Here is a 19,751-nt window from a genome sequence, read left to right on the forward strand (position 1 = left end):
AATGGCGGAGCCTTGCCTGGTGAAATGGCGTGTTAGAGTAAACGTCGACAAGTGCGAGGCCGTTCTGTTCACTAGAAGACCGAAGCAACTGCGCAAACATCAGCACTGCAACCCAATAACACTACACACACGCCTAATACGTTTCCGCGAGAAGGTCAAAACCCTCGGTTTCTGGCTGGGCAGGAAACTACTCTGGGGGGACCACATTCAACACGTGACCAACAAAGCAAACGCGAGGCTCAAACAACTCTACCCTATGCTTAACAGGCGTAGCACACTGAATAGGAGGGTGTCTAGGTCCATGTACATGACACTTATTTGACCCCTGATGACGTACGCAGCCCCTGTCTGGGGATACGCTGCGCCCACAACGCCTGCGCCGTCTGCAGCTCATACAGAACAAAGTACTCAATATCATAAGCAAGGCGCCGCGCTACACACGCATCGAGGACCTTCACCCGGAATACCGGCTGATACTATCTTGCAGGTATTCCAAAAACTCTCCACACGACTGTACAATACCACGAGACACTCGCGCAACCCGTTTATCCTTTCTCTGGGTAACTACAACCACAACCATAGATGGAAGCATAACAGACCAAAGACACTTGCGAGGTGCCGGGGCTAGCAGTGTTTTTAACACTCAATTCTTCTAGAATTTACATATGTACATGATGCTCTAAGCCCCCCCTATTCTAACTCCAACTTTTGCTGTTGCACAAGGATAAAAAATATACGCGAACTGACTCTAATCAACCCTGCCAGTGGAGTAGAAGAGAGTTTGGCACCTGCAATAATTTAATTTGATAAATAAGTTAAATAAACGAAGGTTTCATTAACATAGTCAGGAATGATGGGGTTGCTCTACCGATTAACAGAATGAAAGTTCTGTCCAAAATAACAATATGATTTATTAAGTCTAAACACAAAATAATAAACAACAACACATGAAACATTAACAATACATCAAATTGGCTCTAATTGGATACTTAAACAAACGCTGTGAATGTGAAGTTGTCCCTAAACTAGATTGTGAGGATTATGACGAAGTGATATGTGCAGCCAATTCCTAGCAACTCAATTCTTAGAGAAAACACATAGCCAACCCAACATTAATTGCTGCTACCCAAGACAGAACAAAGTTAGAAAAAAAGACGAACAGGCGCGCTCTGCTGAGCTCTGATTGTCACCTAGGAAAATCCCTATCTGCCGGTGCTGCGGACATACATTACCAAACCGACTTCTTGACTCCCAGGACACGATCTGCCGTACCGGAGCCGTTGGCTGGTTGCTTCGACGTCCTCGACCGAAAGGCGAGAGCCGACTACTTACAAGAGCACCCGTACAAAAACCGAACACAGAACATTCCCGCCCCCACGACAGTGGCCGTGGTTAAACGTTCCAATCAGCAACTCGAAAACCGGCGGAAAATTCCACTCCATTGCCGGAACGCTACCATTCCACCAATGGAGATTCTTGGCGCCAATTTCTGCGCCGATCTTGCTACGTCACGGAGCTATGCCCTGAGCAAGCCAATCACAGTTACTATTTTGCAGAAAGTGCGGGAATTTTCTCGCCACAGCTGCCTGGGTACACAAGTCATTCCCACGCCTCGCTGGTAGCCCGCCAGAAAGTGTTTTCGCTAAGTTTCTGCGAAGTAACGGAACCTCTAGCCCAGCCGCTACTTCAGGCTCTGCGGGCGTGCCACTTGACAATGTCGGTGTCTGCAAAGCATTCACTCGACTTCCTCACACCCGTCGGCTTAAAGCTTTCCAGATCAGCAGAGCCCGCCTGTCACCGGACCACCCGGGTGACGAGAGACGCTGCGTGGGAAGTCCGCATGTGAAGGAATAGCAACTTTCCACCGCATGCAATTAGAGAGGAGAATCGTAAGATAGAAATATGAGAGGGGGCTCATGCCACCTCTCATAGCCCCTACGCCATTTTAGATTGTAATTGGTGAGCGGTTGGCTCACTTAGGAGCAAGGTAGTGAGTCAATCGCCCAAGAACAATCTCGCAAACTGGCTGCACATGCCGCACTCTATAAAGAAAATAACTGCAATTGAAAAATGCAGCTCATAGAGGGAGGATTATTTATGATGTAGCCAACTTCAACTTCTTAATATGGAACACTAACACTCACATCACACATCCATACCCAGGGAGCCCCTTCCAAACACCGATTCACACAGACATTCACTCTCTAAATATGGTCCGGGCATGTGAGCCAAATATGGAGCAATTTATTCTTTACAATCAGAGTTGGAGTGCTCCGCAATTAAATGCCCAAGATGTCACAACAATTTTAATCATTAAACTAACCTGAACTCACTCACACATGATACTATTTAAGTTAACAATCTCTTTGTGAGCTTTCAGAATCTAATTACAACCTCCGATTCATTCTGTCTCCCTGCAGCAAGAATAACCTTTACAAAATGTTCCCTGAACTGATGGTCCATTCACAATGACAGTGGTGGTATCTGCTTCAGTTTATGGGGACTTCAGGCACACTGTTTCCATACACTCAACAATAAATACAAGATACAAAAAAAATGGTGTGGAGAACAATACAGTAATTTGTAATAAGAATTACAGTGTAAAACAAACACATACAAGGTATCACCTACATCACAAAAACAACACTAGAGAAAGAAATTAAAAAAAACAAGGTTCATGGGACATTAAGTTGTGCGTGCACATTGCACACTGTTCACGACTGTGCTGAGAATGAGGCACTAAATCACATTGTTAGAAATGTTCGAAACACTTCACAAATTCATTAGTTTCTCTGAGGGGGTTGGCATGTTGAGTCATATGCATTGATGCACGTGGTTCCATGTCTTGAGCATTGGAGGGGGGCTTGTGGGATGGGGCCACAGTACTGACATCACATAGGGCTAAACGTCGGGTGTTGTTGCTACGTTGTTGCAACAGCAATGGGGAGTGCTGGAGCCTCTGCAGTACGCTGTTGAGATTGTAGTCAGACCCACGCATATGATCACAGCAGTACGGTAGGAAGACACAGTGATAGGCCCTCCTCACATCGATTAATTGTCTCTGAGGTCTACTTGTTGGGATACATCACTAGTCTAGGTCTCTTCTCTCGCTGGACATTACTTTACGTTTCCCAAAATTGCAGTTCGACGAGGGATGATGGCACGTGGAGTGACTCCACAAGTGTGTGGTCATCCATACAGGATCGAACTAGGAGTGACGATTGCAAAAACTGCTCTCTAATAGAGAGGATAAGTTAGAAATGAGACCAAACATTTGTTAGTGTGGCACGATACTGCTTTGTATATGCAGATTGGCCTATGCTAGTGAGTTGTAAAAACCCAAACAGGTGAGTATATAGTGTCCCTTTCTGTCCTGAGGCACATGAGGCGCAGGTTCTGACACGATATGTGATCTTCTTCGTGTACTCACGACAACGTGGCCTGCCGCAGAGAATCCCTCCAAACGGCCGCCGCGTCCGGAGAGCTAACGGGCTGTCGCGCGTGGGTCGCGTGTCAGTGTCAACGGCCAGCCTCACTTTCGCTTGTGGCCCGGCGAGGATCCCGCCTAATCCCTCAGGTACACGGCCCAGTGACTGTCAGCTTGTAGGACCGGACGCCCTCGCGCCCCTCACGTCAGGTAGCGCGCCGACGCTCTCCTTCTGCAGGTAGCCGATGACCTCCGGCTGGCCTCTGCATTGCCACGATCCCCGTCCTCTGCACAATTCTTACAAAAATCCTATGCCTAACTTTTCCCCATGACCTTCTATGTTATAATAAATTTACATAACGATACATTGATGGTCTGTCATTTCAGACACTGTAATTTTAATTTTATAGTTATTTATCTGTAGCTATCATAACAAAAAATGGAAATAATTTATCTTGATAATTGTGTAGAGACCGATCTCACTATTGTACATGGTGTGTGACGCTATATTGGATGCAGAACTAAATGTGCAGGCCCGCACTAATATTACTATTAATTATATAGATCGAAAGTAGACATGCTCAAGAATTAACTACCATTTGCCAACGATCTACATTCTATGTCTTTTAATTAAATTATGTTGTTATTCAGGTCTAAGTTTTACTGTGCTATAAAGAACATGCAACTATACTACTTTCGCTCGCCGGTCGTCCCTCCATCTCGGGTCTGTGATTTGATGACCTGAAAAATAGCATCCCAACAGGCGCGCGCCACACTTGTGGTAGAAAACCCCCACAATATTAATCTAGTTATTGTTAAATCCTACAGTTTAACTTATCCTAGTATAACTTACTTTCCCTTTTATTTATTTATTTATTTTTTGTTTACCTTATACAATACTCTTACATAATTCCTGTTACGTTGAGATGTCTCGCTGCTCGCCGCTATTGACGACAGTGATGTGCGCGCCGTACGACATGACCTCCAAGTTTTCACTACGCCTCACTGAAACTCCGGAGACTGGGTTAGCCATGGCTATACAAGACAATAAATTTATAGTTGAACTTAATTTTGTATGTGATGCAGTCTTAGCAATGAAAGCGCACCTTTCCAGAGGCAATGTAATTTGACCCAGCCAAGTCTGGTTCCTGTTGAGGATTCAGTCGCCCACCACACGCCAGCTACACAGTATGTCACGAATATCCTAGTATGAGTCACTGGTTATTCATCTGTGACAGTCGCAAGCAGCATGCTAAATCCCCAACCAGCACATTGGCATGGTAGGCTTTATGCCCGCATTTCTACCGTCTAGGCCCTAGGGCACCATTGGAGTCAAACGCTCACAGGTTCACCCCTACTTGCAAGACAACGATGTTGGCGCATCACTGTAAAAACTATACTGCCAATATTCATCCTCGAAATCACGCAATATACCACAATCTTGCAGTGCACTGACGCGTGCCTTCAAGCATTGGTATGAACGTCTCACGAACTGGCTGTGGCCGCTATGGAGCGTATCACGACTTCTCAGAACGCTTCTAAGAGCACGTTCTTGTATGCGCCCGTTTGTGCGACATCTCGTCACTCATCCTTATCCCTTAACATGGACACCAGATAGGAAAGGACAAAAACATTGCTCATGGAAAGGTAGTGCCTCTTATCGCAACGACAGAGGAGATCCCGAACATAGACAAAAAAGTTAACAGCAGTAAATTCTTATGCGAGAAAACACAGCGTGTTAATACTTTAACAATCTTAATCTATTAATCCAACGATTATTGATCTGTTGTCGTCTGCCCTTGCTGGCCCGTGGTATTTGTTATTTTGCGCCTTCTTCCTGTCCTTTGCGTCTTGTTTATCGAAGACTTCTTCGAGTTCGCGCAATAGACTCTTGAATGCTTCTACGTCAGATCCGCACTTGCCGACAAGTGTCTGTTGATACCTAACAGGCAATTTGGAAAAACAAAATTTGATGATTTCTCCCTTGCTATATGGACTATCTAAAAATTGATTCTTCTTGAGTAAATCATCAAAAAATTTGGTTGCGCTCCTTTTCCCGGACACTTCCAGTTCAGGACAAAATATTATTTCCTCTTTAATCCTGTCTTGCGTTTCCTTTGACCAGTAAATCCCCAGGAACGCATCAACAAATTCCTGATAAGTCTGACACGTCGCTGCCACACCCCGCATCTTTTCCGCTGCTTGGCCTTCGATGTGTCCACACATGAATTCTAATTTTGCCAGGGTTGGCCATGATGACGGTAATGAATTTGTAAACTGCATCACCCAGCTCTTCGGATGCATCGACCCTCCATTATCTCTGAACTTTTGGAATTTTAGTATCGACAGGAAGTGATTGTGATCAAAATCCTGTCCGATCCTCGCACTTCTGTTGTCACTCGTTTCCGATACTTGCACGTCTGCTGAGTGTCCTGGTCTATCTTGCTGATAACTGTGATGTGCTATCTCTGTATCACAGTGGCAGTGGCACTCAAAATTCACTCTCCTAAGTGGGCTACAATTATTGGAGCTATTACTAGGTGTTTCTGCGTGTGCATTGTTAGTTCTGCACTCTGTCACTGGGCTAGAGCACGGCGGGCTTTTCCTCGGAGACACAATTCTGTGTACTCCATCATTGGTATCCGAACGCGCAGTTCTTGTGTGCCCGTTTCGCTCTAGTTTTGCTATTCGACTCTCTACTTCTTTCATTCGTTTCGTGATGTTCGTAACCGCGATACTACCTTGGGTTTTTAAGAACGCTAGGGATTTTGAGTGAGCTTGTGTCGCACGTCGCAAGCGCCGTACGAGTTGAGAAGTTACTTTTGCGATTTTCATTGCCCCTGTTGCTGCCGTTTTGGCTAGGCCGGCTACTTTTTGTGCAGCCATTGACATTTGTTTTACTTCTCCTCATTCTTTCTTTATTGTTAGTAATTCCCCACGAATTTCCCCTATATGCGAAATTATTGCTTCAGTGTCCTTCTTACGCTGTTCGTCAGCTTCTTCCTTCTCCTTCTTACGTTGTTTCTCCTCTTCTTCCTTCTCCTTCTTACGCTGTTCGTCAGCTTCTTCCTTCTCCTTCTTACGTTGTTTCTCCTCTTCTTCCTTCTCCCTCTTACACTGTTCGTCAGCTTCTTCCTTCTCCTTCTTACGTTGTTTCTCCTCTTCTTCCTTCTCCCTCTTACGCTGTTCGTCAGCTTCTTCCTTCTCCCTCTTACGTTGTTCGTCAGCTTCTTCTTTCATTGATCGTAGGAAGCTCAGTATTGGGTTAATGTCATCATTTTGATCCTCGTCACCCATGGGTGATGTAACTCTAGACACCTGGGCGCTAGAGCTCTGACGTGGCCAAGCTGGCCCCTGTCTGCTCTCGTTCGTTTGATTATAAACTTCTGCTACCGTCTCGACCTGTATGCCTGTCTCTGTTTCATCCTCTACCTCACTATCATAATCACGGCCGCAACGCTGCTCTAAGATCGCGTCCAAATCACCTTCCTCATCAATGACCCTGGCGTCCTGTCCTGCTAAAAATGTGCCCATCTCATCTCCAAACCTATTCCCGTCGGTAAACTGCCCCTTATCCATTATGCTATCCTCTTTTGTTTTAGCGTCGCTCGATAATAGTCGTGCCTTACTTCCCGTTATCATTCATGAAAAACAAATTTATCTAAAATGCACAATAAAATTAATCTACTCCATATATTTTTTACACATAGACATAAAGTTTCAACAACGCCGCTTCAACGCTGTAATTATACGCACAATTTGTTGTGGTACAGAAACCGCACACAAACCCAACAAAGTATGATGTGATACGGACACACCATCAAAGGAACACAAAAACAATGACCAAAAAAATTATATACACTGAAAACAAAAACAGTAATCATGCGCCGCTACTTAAAACTAAATGCGGAACTACCAGAAAAAACTTGGGTATTAATCAATAAAAAAAATTAAGCAAAAAAAATTCTGGGTGTCCCTACTACTAATAATACTTGCTTATCAGAAGATCCCAGGAAAGATCCGAGGCTAAGGGTCGCCATTTTATGCGAGGTGCCGGGGCTAGCAGTGTTTTTAACACTCAATTCTTCTAGAATTTACATATGTACATGATGCTCTAAGCCCCCCCTATTCTAACTCCAACTTTTGCTGTTGCACAAGGATAAAAAATATACGCGAACTGACTCTAATCAACCCTGCCAGTGGAGTAGAAGAGAGTTTGGCACCTGCAATAATTTAATTTGATAAATAAGTTAAATAAACGAAGGTTTCATTAACATAGTCAGGAATGATGGGGTTGCTCTACCGATTAACAGAATGAAAGTTCTGTCCAAAATAACAATATGATTTATTAAGTCTAAACACAAAATAATAAACAACAACACATGAAACATTAACAATACATCAAATTGGCTCTAATTGGATACTTAAACAAACGCTGTGAATGTGAAGTTGTCCCTAAACTAGATTGTGAGGATTATGACGAAGTGATATGTGCAGCCAATTCCTAGCAACTCAATTCTTAGAGAAAACACATAGCCAACCCAACGTTAATTGCTGCTACCCAAGACAGAACAAAGTTAGAAAAAAGACGAACAGGCGCGCTCTGCTGAGCTCTGATTGTCACCTAGGAAAATCCCTATCTGCCGGTGCTGTGGACATACATTACCAAACCGACTTCTTGACTCCCAGGACACGATCTGCCGTACCGGAGCCGTTGGCTGGTTGCTTCGACGTCCTCGACCGAAAGGCGAGAGCCGACTACTTACAAGAGCACCCGTACAAAAACCGAACACAGAACATTCCCGCCCCCACGACAGTGGCCGTGGTTAAACGTTCCAATCAGCAACTCGAAAACCGGCGGAAAATTCCACTCCATTGCCGGAACGCTACCATTCCACCAATGGAGATTCTTGGCGCCAATTTCTGCGCCGATCTTGCTACGTCACGGAGCTATGCCCTGAGCAAGCCAATCACAGTTACTATTTTGCAGAAAGTGCGGGAATTTTCCCGCCACAGCTGCCTGGGTACACAAGTCATTCCCACGCCTCGCTGGTAGCCCGCCAGAAAGTGTTTTCGCTAAGTTTCTGCGAAGTAACGGAACCTCTAGCCCAGCCGCTACTTCAGGCTCTGCGGGCGTGCCACTTGACAATGTCGGTGTCTGCAAAGCATTCACTCGACTTCCTCACACCCGTCGGCTTAAAGCTTTCCAGATCAGCAGAGCCCGCCTGTCACCGGACCACCCGGGTGACGAGAGACGCTGCGTGGGAAGTCCGCATGTGAAGGAATAGCAACTTTCCAACGCATGCAATTAGAGAGGAGAATCGTAAGATAGAAATATGAGAGGAGGCTCATGCCACCTCTCACACTATTGGCTAGGAACCAAACATCTATGGTCCATATCACGCTAACACGACAGTACTGGCGAGCCCCTGCAACACAGCTACTACTGGTAACCCCAGATGTTTGACCAGCCGAAAAAGAGGCAACCGCAGGGAAACCGTACTGTACACAGCACGCAAACCAACCACACACACCCCCTACACTGTCTGTGAGCCGATCTATGACAGATCGCCCACTAATTTACAACGACCTTGAACTGTTGCAGGGACGCAGCAACTGCAGCGAGTCCCGCAACGAGCTCCAGCAACGACAAAGGTAACGATGCACGATACCTCGCACTAACATAACCACACCTTGCATGCACTGACGCAGATAGCAAGCCGCTACTGCCCGCACTACCCGTCGTACTGTCGCAGAGTTTTTTTTTCCCTTGGCGCTTGCCTTGGCACTTTTTTTCCTCTGCTCTTACAACCGCTACCCTTCGATCGCTTTCGTCCACTTTCTAGCTCCTGATGGACCATTTTAATGAGTAATCTTACCCAGACGCATGGATAACATCACAGCCCGCGTCTTGTGACTCCTGATTCAAAAACTAACATGTTATACGGAGGTGACAGTAGAACTTTTGGTCTGGTTACCACGTTGGTGTGGGCGTGGAGGGGCCCCATCCTGTGCCTCTCGATACAATCTGAAACGAGACTCGTCCGACCAGGCAACGTGTTTCCAGTCATCAACAGTCCAATTTCGATGCTGGACGCAGGCGGGGCGTAAAGATTTGTGTCGTGCAGTCATCAAGGGTACGCGAGTGGGTCTTCGGCTCCGAAAGTCCATATCGATGATATTTCGTTGAATAGTTCGCACGCTGACACCTGTTGATGGCCCAGCATTGAAACCTGGAGCAATTTGCGGAAGGGCTGCACTTGTGTCACGTAGAATAATTCTCTTCAGTCGTCGTCGGTCCCGTTCTTGTGGGATCTTTTTCCGACCGCAGCGATGTCGGAGATTTGATGTTATCGGATTCCTGATATTCACGGCATATTCGTGAAATGGTCATGCGGGAAAATCCCTACTTCATCGCTACCTCGGAGATGCTGTGTCCCATCGCTCGTGCGCCGGGTATCATGCCACGTCCAAACTCACTTAAATCTTGAGAACCTGCCATTGTAGCAGCAGTAACCGATCTAACAACTGCGCCTTATATAGACGTTGGCAAGCACAGATCCGTATTCTGACTGTTTAGATAACTCTCGAATACGCATGCCTATACCCGTTTCTTTGCCGCATCAGTATATATAGCAGCAATTACGCGTACTACAAATGTAGTTCAATTGGTTTACAAAACTGTGCCATGACAACCTGCGATGCTCTTGCTTTCGGGGAGTTTTCTCTGTCTAAACGAAACGATGTGCTTTGCGGCTCGCTGGTTGGAGAGTGCCCCCTTGATTTGCGGCACCCGGCCCTCTGAAGAGCAACGGAATGCAGAGCGTGTCTGCACGAGGCATTGCGGGGGATCGCCGGCCAGAGTGGCCGAGCGGCTCTAGGCGCTACAGTCTGGAACCGCGCGACCGCTACGGTCGCAGTTTCGAATCCTGCCTCGGGCATGGATGTGTGTGATGTCCTTAGGTTAGTTAGGTTTAAGTAGTTCTAAGTCTTCGGGACTGATGACCTCAGCAGTTAAGTCCCATAGTGCTCAGAGCCTTTTGAACCATTGCGGGGGATCAGTTGGCGTATGGGCTACTGCCGTGCAGCACAGTCGTTGTCACTGCGGCGTCTGTGACCGTTGGCGGGCAGAACTGGAGTGTGGCTGTAGTCACAAGTAAACATAGGCTCTGTTCAAGAGTCGTTCCGCCTTTGCGCTGCGACGAGACCCCCCGAGTTTGGCCTGGCTTGTACATTTACGACAGCTCCCTGGACTAGTTTTCATATGGTGAACTATTTGTCTGGTGTTTTCAAACCGTGATTGCCACTTGTGGGCATTCTGTTCGAGGGGTATTGTTCTAAATCGCTTGAGTGTTCGGTTTGCATCACTGTTAATCTCGAGTGGAATTGACTTTGACCCTGGTTGATTTTCGTATCAGATCTCGATTGCTGTCAGTTGCGGCCAATATTCGGCGAATTTTTATCTTATCTGAATGAATTGCTACTTTCAAGATTTCTCAATGAATTCCTCGCCTGCGTGCTAAAGGTTAATTTTCAGTTTAAGCTGGGTTTTGGTGTGCCGCCCTCTGCCAACGGAGGGTGTAAGTTGCTGAAAACCTTGTGCCGTCAAAGGGCGGTGTTCTTAGTAGTTAAAAATGTGTGCAGGTTTTCGTCCTTTACGAGGTCAGAGTCAAAATGGTTCAAATGGCTCTAAGCACTATGGGTCTTAACATCTGAGGTCATCAGTCCCCTAGACTTAGTACTACTTAAACCTAACTAACCTAAGGACAGCACACACATAGAGGCCCGAGGCAGGATTCGAGTCTGCAACCGCAGCAGCAGCGCGGTTCCGGACCGATGCGCCCAGAACCGCTCGGCCACAGCGACCGGCAGGTCAAAGTCCTGAGTGGCTCTGCAGCTTATCTTTTATGAATATTAATTTGATTCAAGCTGTCTTAATGACAGAATTAACATCAACTGTAGCTGCAGTTTATTACGCAATACCGAATTTGTTATAACGGGAGTAGGGTTCGTTATGAATAGGAAGGTAACGCACAGAGTGTGTTACTGTGAACAGTTCAGTGATAGGGTTGTTCTTATCAGAATCGACAGCAAACCAACATCCCTAACGGTAGTTCAGATATATATGGCAACGTCGCAAGCTGAAGATGAGGATATGGAGAAAGTAAATAAGGGTATTGAAAGGGTAAGACAGTACGTAAAGGGACATGAAAACCTAATAGTCATGGGGGACTGGAATGCAGCTGTAGGGGAAGGAGCAGAAGAAAAGATTGGAGAATATGGGCTTGGGACAAGGATTGAGAGAGGAGAAAGACTAATTGAGTTCTGTAATAAATTTCAGATAGTAATAGCGAATACTCTGGCCAAGAATCACAAGAGGAGGCGATATACTTGGAAAAGACCGGGTGATACGGGAAGATTTCAGTTAGATTACATCATGGTCAGTTAGATTATGAAATCAGATACTGGATTGTAAGGCGTACCCAGGAGCAGATATAGACTCAAATCACAATATAGTAGTGATGAAGAGTAGGCTGACGTTTAAGACACTAGTGTGTGTGAATTCCTAAGGGACCAAACTGATAAGCACACACTACTTAAACTGACTTATGCTAAGAACAACACAGACACCCATGCCCGAGGGAGGACTGAACCTCCGGCGGGAGGGGCTGCGCAGTCTGTGACATGGAGCCTCTAACCACGCGGCCACTGCGCGTGGCTGAGACATAAGTCAGGAAGAATCAATACGCGAAGAAATGGGATACGGAAGTGCTAAGCAGTGACGAGATACGGTTGAAGTTCTCTAAGGCTATAGATACAGCAACAAGGAATATCTCAGTAGGCAGTACAGTTGAACACAAATTGACATCTCTAAAAAGGGCCAACACAAATGTTGGAAAGAAAAACATAGGTACAAAGAAGGTAACTGCAATAAACTGTGGGTAACACAAGAAATACGTCACTTAATCGATGAAAAGAGGAAGTACAAAAATGTTCCGGGAAACTCAGGAATACAGAAGCACAAATCGATAAGAAATGAAGTAAATAGGAAATGTAGGGAACAGGCGCGGCTCGTGGTTTCTATACTGGGGAAGGCTGCGGCATTTATCAATCGGAGCCAATATAGACCTCTGGTTACGTTACAGATTAGTCTGACATAAACAACTAAGAATTCAGGGGGATGGGGGGTGGGCAGATCACTCTCTACCCATAATTTTACGCACTGTGTCTTCTATAATCAGGTATTTATTAAATATCATTAGAAGCTAACTTCGAGTTAAAATCTTTGGTTAGTGTTTTTATACGTCAACATTACATTTTCTGACACTTTGCAGCAAATCATAAGAAAAGACGCGTTTCGGAGAGATCTTTAATGCGATGAATGTTAACTTTGCGGCTGCTTAATATTTTTGGTGCTTTCAGTTCTAAATTTAAGGTGTTTATTGTAGTTTACCTCCAAAGCTCGGAGTTAAATGTTTTTCGCTGGAATTATGTTTTTTCACCTTCGCGTGAAAATTCTTTAAGTCAGTGATACCAGTTTCAGTCCAGGCACTGTCAGTACTATTTGTACGAAGACAGGTGAAACAGAAAGATGCATTTTTCACTTCACAACCACACAACCACTCAGCTGCATCGTACATTGCTCTATTAAAACTGCGTTTGTATCCTTGCCTAGATTTGCACTGTTTCTGTTCTTGATTGATCGTTAGATCGGGTCTGGGTGCACCAAGTTTTTCACTTGCATCCTATTGGCCGTGTTCCAAGTTTTTACCTATTAAATTGCACACTGAATTCATATTGCGCTGGTTTCACACTCGCGGTATGTCGCAGATATTCACAAACAAGTAAAACTCACAAAAATCTTGCAAAATACACTCCGAAAAAGAAACTTGCTAATATCACACGATATCAACAAAAGTAGTCAGCATCAGCAAGCAAGGAAAGTAAAGTCTCGGGACAAATTTCGCGCGCTTTGTCCTCTAATCACTTATGAAACTCTCGCTAGATGGCAGTACTGTTGTTACGGTTAGAGAGCCAGTAGTTACGGTAGTCTAGTGCACTCTGGCGGGATATTTGCAAACTTATTCTAAATTTGGATAAAATAGCCAATGGTAGAAACAAAACAACTATGTAAAACATTATTAAAACAATAATACTAAATGTCGATTAATGACGCATCGAAGCGTAGTAGAGATGTGCAGAGACAGAGATTGGATAGCGAAGTTTCGGCCACTCTGCATTCCTTTATTACATAGATAGTGGAACGTGAAAAACGTGTGGTGGTTGGTATGACACCCTTAGGCTGCAAGCTCTGAGCCTTCGGGTCGCCCATAAACAGCGGTACTATTTAGAAGCCACGCCCCCAAACCGCTACTACATGCAGCTTACGGACGTTCCAAGGCGCAGCCTAAACACTACTAACCGTTCGGAAAACATCTATCGATACAAACAGTTCCAAAAACGTTGACCGTCGTTATTTTAATCGGAATGGGAAATGTGCGAAATTCATCCCGATAATTTCAATTTTGTAATATGTTCTTGCGAAGTTTACTTTAACATATATTTTGGGGCGGCTCCGCCTCAGAGCCTTTAATTACGAGCCGCGCCTGGTAGGGAAGCTAAGACGAAATGGCTGCATGAAAAATGTGAAGAAATCGAAAAATAAATCATTGTCGGAAGGACAAACTCAGCATACAGAAAAGTCAAAACAAGCTTCGGTGACATTAAAAGCAAGAATGGTAATATTTAAAGTGCAACTGAAATTCCACTGTTAAATGCAGGGGAGAGAGCGGATAGGTGGAAAGAATACATTGAAAGCCCCTATGAGGGGGAAGATTTTTTTCTGATGTGATAGTCGAAGAAACAGGAGTCGATTCAGAAGAAATAGGGCATCCAGTTCTAGAATCAGAATTTAAGAGAGCTTTGGAGGTCTTAAAATCAAATAAGGCAGAAGGGATAGATAACATTCCATTAGAATTTCTAAAATCATTGCGGGAAGTGGCAACAAAAAGCTACATCTATAGCTACATACATACTCCGCAATCCACCATACGGTGCGTGGCGGAGGGTACCTCGTACCACAACTAGCATCTTCTCTTCCTGTTCCACTCCCAATCAGAACGAGGGAAAAATGACTGCCTATATGCCTCTGTACGAGCCCTAATCTCTCTTATCTTATCTTTGCGGTCTTTCCGCGAAATGTAAGTTGGCGGCAGTAAAATTGTACTGCAGTCAGCCTCAAATGCTGGTTCTCTAAATTTCCACAATAGCGATTGACGAAAAGAACGCCTCCTTTCCTCTTGAGACTCCCACCCGAGTTCCTGAAGCATTTCCGTAACACTCGCGTGATGATCAAACCTACCAGTAACAATTCTAGCAGCCCGCCTCTGAATTGCTTCTGTGTCCTCCCTCAATCTGACTTGATAGGGATCCCAAAACCTCGAGCAGTACTCAAGAGTAGGTCGTATTAGTGTTTTATAAGCGGTCTCCTTCACAGATAAACCACATCTTCCCAAAATTCTACCAACGAACCGAAGACGACTATCCGCCTTCCCCACAACTGCCATTATATGCTTGTCCCACTTCATATCGCTCTGCAATGTTACGCCCAAATATTTAATCGACGTGACTGTGTCAAGCGCTACACTACTAATGGAGTATTCAAACGTTACAGGATTCTTTTTCCTTTTCATCTGCATTAATTTACATTTATCTATATTTAGAGTTAGCTGCCATTCTTTACACCAATCACAAATCCTGTCCAAGTCATCTTGTATCCTCCTCAACGACGACACCTTCCCATACACCACAGCATCATCAGCAAACAGCCGCACATTGCTATCCACCCTATCGTTCGCCGGGTGCCGGTCTTTCTATTTGACGCCACTTCGGCGACCTGCAGTCGATGAGGATGATTGGATGATAACGAAGACAGCACAACACCCAGTCCCTGGGCGGAGAAAATTCCCCGACCCAACCGGGAATGGAACCCGGGCCCAGACGATTGACAGTCCGTCACGCTGACCATTCAGCTACCGTGGGTGGACGAACTTCTGATGCCAACTAATTAAAAACACTTTACAATAAGCAAGGAATCGCGCTGTGATTTCCGAGTGTGCGAATTTTTCTTCGGCCAGTATGTAAATGAATTTTCATTCATTTTTGGTGTGCGCGTGTGGCTGTGTGTTTGTGTGTGTATGTTTGAGTGTATGAATGAGAAAGACGTAGCAGAGCGGGAGAGACTTGGCACGGGTTCCGAAGCGCCGGCAGAGGAACGTAATGGAAATCGAGTGCAGTAAAAAGCTGCCGCAGACAGGTAGCCTAAAGCGGCCTTGCCCGCGGGTCTGCGACATTCCCGCGGCCGTTAGGAGGGGCAAGGGCAGTGCGGGCGCTTTCTTTCCCACGGCAGGTCGAGGCGCGCCGCTGCCCCTGCTCTTGCTGCTGCTTCCGCTTATGGTAGCGCCTGGCACGCCCGCCGCCGCCGCCGCCGCTTCCATTCATGGCTCTCCGCCTGATGTCCTTATCCGGAGCCATCCCAGCCGGGCCGCTGGGCTGTCGCTTGTCGTGTCTCTGCCTGCTCGCGTCTGCCCTTGCAACATCAGACTCTCCGCTTCTCTGCACTCGGACAGGTGCAGTAACATAAGCGCGGAGGCATCCACGGGCGTTGTGAATTTGAATAACATTCCTTTGGGTAGTATTACACTGAAGTGACAAAGTCGTGAGACACCTCCCAATATCGCGTCGGAGCTTGTGCAGCTGACGTGCATGGACTCAACAAGTCATTGGAAGTCCCCTGAAGAAATATTTGCCCATGCTGCCTCTATAGCCGTCTATAATTGCGAAAGTGTTGGCGGTGTAGGATTTTGTGCAGTAACTGACCTCTCGATTACGTCAAATAAATGTTCGTGGGATTCATGTCCGGCGACCTGGGTGGTCAAACCATTCTCATCACGATTCGAAAATTGGGTGTTAATACTTGGCTCAAATGGCTCTGAGCACTATGGGACTCAACATCTTAGGTCATAAGTCCCCTAGAACTTAGAACTACTTAAACCTAACTAACCTAAGGACATCACACACACACCCATGCCCGAGGCAGGATTCGAACCTGCGACCGTAGCAGTCCCGCGGTTCCGGACTGCAGCGCCAGAACCGATGTTAATACTTCTTTGCAAAGTTGACCAGTGATTCTGCTAGTGCGAGTACACAAACTCTGAGTCAGATATTATTATCGCGAGTAGTAGCGAGCGAACAGTTGCCGAGAGGAGTCGGAAGTGATCGGACGCAGCTTGCGGCCGAGAGAAGCCGCGAGTCACGGCAGGTCGCAGCCTGCTTTGATCGTGCTAGTAGCGCCGGCGGAGACTTTGGTTTAAATTGAGGATTTTTTGTAATTCGTCTTTTTGCTGCACGTTGTTGTTGCCTACTAGCGCACTGGAGGGATTTTGTCAGATTTGTGTATGCATACATTGAGAGTAATATTCGTATCTTTCGTGGCCAGAGACGTGTTTATTGAGTTTAGACAGTGTGGGACAATTGAAGTCTGTGTACAATTTGTCAGTGTTTAAATAATCTATTTTGCGAATATAGTAAATTCAAGTATTTTTTGTTGTTAGCAGTTGTTAGAGTATTTTAACCCGTAACTGGTACACCTATAAATTGTAACACATAAGGTACATCTGGGTCCTCGGGACCCACCCAAGTTTTGAGTATATTTTGGTAAAAAAAACACATTTAAATGAAATTTAAATATGAAACTTTTATTAATGTTTTGTTACTAATGTTTTAAAACCACATTCCTCATTTATGGTCATACCTTAAAGATGTTACAAAAAAGGACAATAAACTGCATAAAATACGAAATGTGAAAAATATACTTTTGGAAAGTCCTGCACATCAGTTACAAATAGTAAGATAGACAACTGAAACTTCACGTTTAAACACAAAATGTACTATGCTTCACAACAGTAAGCCAGAAGAAAAGTTCAAAATCAATATAAAAATTTCTGCAGGCACAACTTTTGGATAAATTTTAGTACATTTCTCAGCTAAATGACTATGTGATCTTTGAAAATAGCAGAAATTATGACAAAATATTAGGTTTCAATTATACAGCATCTTCACCAGTCCATTTCAGTTATTTCATTCATCCAGACTACCGAAACAGTTTGGACATAAAGCAGTGGAACATTCCAAACATAATGGTGTTCGACATCTGGCACACGCCCGGGATGCTTTCCTGTCTTTTTTAGATGGGCACACTGAGCATCTTTTCCTCTTCGATTTAGTAGCACCAGCTTCACTGTGAACCTGGGATGTTCCTGATGCCTTGGAGGGGGTCATGCCTAGAATATCACAAATGGAATTTCGGATATCTTTTCTCAAAAATGGAGAATCCAATCTTCTTTTCATACAATCACTTATGAGTTGTGTACCTAGTTCAATGAGGAATTCTCTGCGTGTCACATCATCAGTATCTTCTTTCCCATGGTACAAAACAAAAGCATTTACACCTGCTATATCTAGCATAGTGTAGAAGACTGCCATAGGCCACCGCCTTGTTCTTCTAGAAGTCGTGTAATTATGCGTCTTTTCGTCAAGTGCGTCAACTCCACCTTTTGTTTTATTGTAGTCATGGATTATTTCAGGCTTATTTTCCACCATACATTCTCCATGGTGCATTGTCGATATCAGGTTGACAACCTTGTTCTTTTTGGGGACGTGTGAAAGTATTGTTACAGAACCAGAGTATCCGTAGATTGAAGAAGACACATTTCTGCCCTTTGCTGTTGAAAAGCTTGGTGGTAGCTCAGCCTTGTTCTTTCTCATGGTGCCAATATAAGTCAAATTACAGTTCGACAACTCATTGACCAACTCCACACTTGAGAACCAGTTGTCCCCTGTCACATTTCTGTTACTTCCCTTGATTGGTTCAACCAACCGCATGACAACAGCTGTTGGTAAGAGGACACGGCGCGGGATGGCTACAGCTGATTTTCCCGAATATATCTCTGCATTCAAACAGTAGTGCATTTTGGCATCAGCTAGAATAAATATTTTTATACCGTATTTCCGTGGCTTGGATGGAATGTACATCCTAAATGGACATCTACCACGGAATCCTACAAGCATTTCGTCAACAGTGACGTACTCTCCGACTGAATAGTTTTCTTGACAAGCTTCTATCAATGAATTGAAGAGCCAAGAGATGTGGTACAGTTTATCTGTGAGTTTCCTTGCGTCACGGGTTGCTGCATCATCAAAACGAAGGCAACGTAATAAAAACAGCAAACGTTTCAAGGGCATAGTTGCCCTAAAAATTGGTCTACCAGTGCCGTTTGTAGCATATAAACCATTCAGATCTTCGTTGTTTGACTTGAAGGCTCCCCACAAATAACAAAGACCTATGACAGCTTTTATTTCAGTACTGTCTGTTAGATTTGAAAAAGAATTCTTTTTTGACTCAGGTGGCAATGACATAATCTTTTCATTGGTTCTGAGTACTACCTCTGCAATCATTTCTTTGCTGAAAAGTAGTTCCCAAAATGCTAGAGGGGTCTTTTCTGTTACCTGTCTAGCTGCATTACGTATGCCAGGAAAGTGAATTGGAGCAATGATGTTGGTTTGAGAGGTTCTTCCACGTATGCTGGGTGTTGTTGACCACTTGAATCTGTTTCTTCCATAGATATAATTAGTTCCAGATTGTTCGTTGTTACTGTCTCCATCATCACTTTCATCACTTCCAGTTTCATGTTCACTAATTTCATAGTCACTGTCGCTTCCACTTATGTCTTCAATATCACTGTCCAATGGTTCGTTCAGATTATCTGTAGTATCTTCCTCGCTCATTTTTCTGAAGCACTACACCGTAAATCCAAGATACCGGAAATAATGCCACGAAAAGAAAACTTTCACTAACGGTACACCTGGGTCCACGGGACCCGATCACCTTTATAGAAACAAAACTAACAAAGAAACGCCTGCAACAATGTTGTGGGCTGGTAGCCAGTTGATTGTTAGGAGAGTACAGGGAGAGGGAAGTCAGTGCTACCACACACATCACGGAGCTGGAAAAAAGAAATTTCGCTCGGGTCCCTGGGACCCAGGTGTACCAGTTACGGGTTAAAACTCGAAGTCAAATACTTGAGAATTGATTCCTTCATAATTTGTAGCGAGAGTAATTAATTTCTGTTTCTTTTTGTTCTCCTTCAGAATTCTATTATCGTCAGAGATGCAATGTCGCATATTTACATACGTCTCACAGCGGGCCAACAATAATTACAAATTTACACGAGTTTAACAATAATTGAGAATCAGTTTCAAATTG

This window comes from Schistocerca cancellata, chromosome 8, assembly GCF_023864275.1.
Source record: "Schistocerca cancellata isolate TAMUIC-IGC-003103 chromosome 8, iqSchCanc2.1, whole genome shotgun sequence".
NCBI lineage: Eukaryota > Metazoa > Arthropoda > Insecta > Orthoptera > Acrididae > Schistocerca > Schistocerca cancellata.